This window comes from Xyrauchen texanus, chromosome 19 (assembly GCF_025860055.1).
Source record: "Xyrauchen texanus isolate HMW12.3.18 chromosome 19, RBS_HiC_50CHRs, whole genome shotgun sequence".
NCBI lineage: Eukaryota > Metazoa > Chordata > Actinopteri > Cypriniformes > Catostomidae > Xyrauchen > Xyrauchen texanus.
The window spans coordinates 34,918,559-34,923,489 of record NC_068294.1 but is presented as its reverse complement, the minus strand read 5'-3'; the positions used below and the strand labels follow the sequence as shown (position 1 = coordinate 34,923,489).

The 4,931-nt window shown below is 36.5% G+C and overlaps 1 pseudogene; it reads left to right on the top strand.

The window, feature by feature from the left end:
* The first annotated feature begins 209 nt into the window (after positions 1-209).
* The window catches only part of LOC127659806 (methionine--tRNA ligase, mitochondrial-like), an 11,573-nt pseudogene continuing 6,851 nt past the window's right edge, over positions 210-4,931 (top strand).

Genomic DNA, 4,931 nt, shown 5'->3' with positions numbered 1-4,931 from the left:
TGCCTTCAGACTGTACAGTTGCCTTCATGCCCTCATGAAACTCAATGATCACCTTCAGTAACTTTGGAGGGCAGCCAAGTCTTTGTAAAATGAGGAAAAGTCCAGATCGACTAACGTAGTCAAAGGCCTTGGTCAAATCTACAAACACCAAGAACAGAGGTTTATGCTGTTCTATACACTTTTCCTGTAGTTGACGGACACAGAAAACCATGTCTGCTATGGAGCGGCCAGTACGAAACCCACACTGGCTTTCAGGGAGGATACGGTCAGCAAGGATTTGTAGACGTGGTAGAATAGTGCGAGCAAATATCTTGCCAGCAAGACTGAGTCTTGCTAGTGTGACTCATTAATCCTAGTCTCTTCTATAGTTAACCTAAAAACTTTGCAGGGATTGCTCTGTAAATTAAATTGAGAATATAACTAATGCATATATGCTATTTTAAATACTGTAGTATATGCCAGAGACGTGACGTGTTAGTCTGTGAAAATACCGTGTCAGGCAGGCTACACAAATATTGATCTTGACATTGTTAGCTTCTTGTCTTTTTATTTACATGTCTTACACTGTACATTTAGATTAAAATATGTTGTAGGCTACAAGAAAATAGCCTTTATTAATTAATTATTAGTAGTTGTAGTATCTCAGAAAATCTTGCTCATTGTCACATAGCTCTTGTATACACTGAAGCGGCAGTTTAAGATAAACCCAGACCAGCGAACGTCAAATAACTTTTGTCTGGTTAATACTTTTAAAGAAAAATTTCCTTGGCCATAAATCCATAATGTCAAATCAAATGAAAGAAACAAGGTGAATATGAATAACACACATTTATTAAAACATAGAAGAACAACAAATAAAACAAGAAAACGGAACAACACTCAGACCGAACTCGGCATTAACATTTCACTTAGAATTAGCAGCACAATTAACTTCAGCACAGGCTACAAAATAAATTATGTTATTGAAATATTGTAAAGTGGTCATATGAACTACACAAATGAACGTTTAAAAAATAATATGCAAAATCGAATAGCTCCGCAACGGATGGCGAAAAATGCGTAAAGATGTCTAATATCTTTCACCATAGACCATGTTTAAATTTCGATGTTTCTGGCCAGAAATACCAACATATTCACTTTATCTGGTTTTAATAAGCTGCGGATTGGAGTAACTACACTACCCGCTGTGCTGAAGACCCGCTCTGATGGAGTACTGGTAGCACATATGCACAGATATTTCCGTGCTAATCGTGCCATGAACGGAAACCTTTTGTCGTTCGTTTTCCACCAAGTCAGCGGGTCCTCTTCCCCATCAATGGCCATTTCTGCCTCTACCTTTTGCTCATCAGTGAGTAAAATAACGAAATTATAGTTTTTAAGTGGAAAATAGTATTTATGTAAAGAGATATATTAAAATAAAAAGTGCACAACTCTTCTTAAGTGAAAGCTAAAAAAAGAAATGCTTCACGTGTCGTGCAACCTACTGATAAAACTGATTGAAAATTATATGAAATTATATAACAGTGAACTCATTGTCATGTTCAAGAAACCAATTTGAAATGAATCGAGCTTTGTGACATGGTGCATTATCCTGCTGGAAGTAGCCATCAGAGGATGGGTACATGGTGGCCATAAAGGGATGGACATGGTCAGAAACAATGCTCAGGTAGGCCGTGGCATTTAAACTATGCCCAATTGGCACTAAGGGGCCTAAAATGTGCCAAGAAAACATCCCCCACACCATTACACCACCACCACCAGCCTGCACTGTGGTAACAAGGCATGATGGATCCATGTTCTCATTCTGTTTATGCCAAATTCTGACTCTACCATCTGAATGTCTCAACAGAAATCGAGACTCATCAGGCCAGGCAACATTTTTCCAGTCTTCAACTGTCCAATTTTGGTGAGCTCTTGCAAATTGTAGCCTCTTTTTCCTATTTGTAGTGGAGATGAGTGGTACCCGGTGGGGTCTTCTGCTGTTGTAGCCCATCCGCCTCAAGGTTGTGCGTGTTGTGGCTTCACAAATGCTTTGCTGCATACCTCGGTTGTAACGAGTGGTTATTTCAGGCAAAGTTGCTCTTCTATCAGCTTGAATCAGTCGGCCCATTCTCCTCTGACCTCTAGCATCAACAAGGCATTTTCAGCCCACAGGACTGCCGCATACTGGATGTTTTTCCTTTTCACACCATTCTTTGTAAACCCTAGAAATGATTGTGCGTGAAAATCCCAGTAACTGAGCAGATTGTGAAATACTCAGACCGGCCCGTCTGGCACCAACAACCATGCCGGCTCAAAATTGCTTAAATCACCTTTCTTTCCCATTCTGACATTCAGTTTGGAGTTCAGGAGATTGTCTTGACCAGGACCACACCCCTAAATGCATTGAAGCAACTGCCATGTGATTGGTTGATTAGATAATTGCATTAATGAGAAATTGAACAGGTGTTCCTAATAATCCTTTAGGTGAGTGTGTATATATATATATATATATATATATATATATATATATATATATATATATACATACACACACACACACACACACACACACACAATAAAGCTCATTCTGATTCTCAGAGCTCCTACTTTTTAGATATTTTTTACTACTTTTAATCTACAATCTTTAATTCAAGGAAACAGGTCTGTTCAGTGAAAAAGTCTTTCAATGACTCTTTATACTGTGTCAAAACACTTTGTTTGACATGTTGTAAATATGCACCCTTCACCAATTTTTGTGGATATATTGGATTTTGGTTTTTCATTTGTGATGCATGTGTGGTCATCCATAATACCCTTTTGCCGCTGGTGCTGTTGTCTCATAGGGGTCAACTAATAGAAGCTGGGATCAGAGCAGAGGAACAAGGGATTGCAGTGATTTAGAGGTGTCTCATTTTACGCTGCTCTCTACATTCACTCTCTAAACTTTGTAGGATTAAATGGCTTGGGTTAAAAGCCCTGAAAAAGTAATTTAGCTGTTTTCCAGAGACCGTATGCTCTTGGGTCGGAAAGAATGTTCTTGTCATACCATTTTTATTAAGGCTGCTTTTTCATGTTTTATTCAAACAGGGCTTGAACATATTGCAGTTAGACAAGCCAGGAACTTTTAGTCAAAATCTACACAATATTTATGTTATGCAGATCACTGTTGTAAATGTTTAGTAATTGCAATGCTATTAATGTTTCATTTTGTGAACTCTGAAAATTGTACAGTACCTGAGCTTCAATGCTCATTTCTACAGTGAACCCAAAAAGTATTAGGACACTTAAAGTTGTAGTTCACCCAAAAATGAACCTAAAATGGTTACACAATATATATAGTGTTCAAAATCAAGAAGTATTTTAACACTTTCTGGTTGTCAGACTTAGTGGAACATGTCCATATATGTGATTAACTACAACTGTGACCATGACCGTGGGACCATTTGGTTAAAATTAATATATAAAATAGCCTTAGAATAGTCAAGTTAGTTCTGAGAAAAGCTCTAAAACAATTTGTTTGCAGATGCCACATGGTTTGATGTTTTGAATTTAATGCAATGACATAAGTACATTTTCAAGTGTGTTTTAGATGGTGTTCATAATTGGCACATATGTTGCTGTTCGAAACCAAGTGTTCCCGTTGCCTCAGCTGCATTGGTCTGGTTTCAGGATCGCTTATGATTCTGTGAAACCTCTGTTCTTGTCCGTCATCAACTTTTATCATAACAAACACGCACATAATGGAGAACACAAGGCAGATCGCTATGTGTGTGTGTGTGTATATATATTATATTATTATTATTATTATTATTAGATTCCTCCGTAAGGAGGGAATCTATTGTATTTGACGGTTTTATTATTAGATTCCTCCGTAAGGAGGGAATCTATTGTATTTGACGGTTTTATTATTATTATTATTAGATTCCTCCGTAAGGAGGGAATCTATTGTATTTGACGGTTTTATTATTATTATTATTAGATTCCTCCGTAGGAGGGAATCTATTGTAATTGATGGTTTTATTATTATTATTATTATTATTATTATTATTATTATTATTAGATTCCTCCGTAGGAGGGAATCTATTGTAATTGATGGTTTTATTATTATTATTATTATTATTATTATTATTATTATTAGATTCCTCCGTAAGGAGGGAATCTATTGTATTTGTCGGTATTATTATTATTATTATTATTATTATTATTATTATTATTATTAGATTCCTCCGTAGGAGGGAATCTATTGTAATTGATGGTTTTATTATTATTATTATTATTATTATTATTATTATTATTATTATTATTATTCTTCTCCTTGAGCCCCAATAGCTCAATAAGTCACTGGTCAAAAATTTTCTAAATTGGCACATTGATACTCCATGCCAACGGGTACCCCCAAACCAAGAATGGCCCACATTCAGCCCATAGGTGGCGCTACAGGCCACGCCCAAAAAACAAAATTCAAAGTGATACAATTTCCACGCCATTTGTCCAAATCTTCTGAAATTTGGTGTACATGCCTCATTCCTCATGGGGAACAAAAAGCCTCAAGAACCCATAACTTCCGCCATGATGGATTTTCCCGTGACGTTGAAAATTTGCGAAAACCTACAAAACTCTTCTTCTCCTGAACCGTAGCTCCAATTGACTTGAAATTTGGTACACATGTGTAGAATGGACATCCTTGAAAACGTTACTTAGGAAAAATGAATACTGATACAAAATGGCTGAAAGGGGCGTGTTTATGTAAATGTCCAAATTTTAACAATATATACGTGTCAATAAATCAAATGTAATTTTGACTGATGGTTTTTCAAACCTAACATGCTTAAAGATGACATCACTCTGAAGTACTGTGCAAAGAATGGCCATGCCAAAATTCCCATTTTCTGGTCAAAAATGTTCTAATTTGGTAAATTAATAGTACAGGCCAACAGGAATCCACAAAC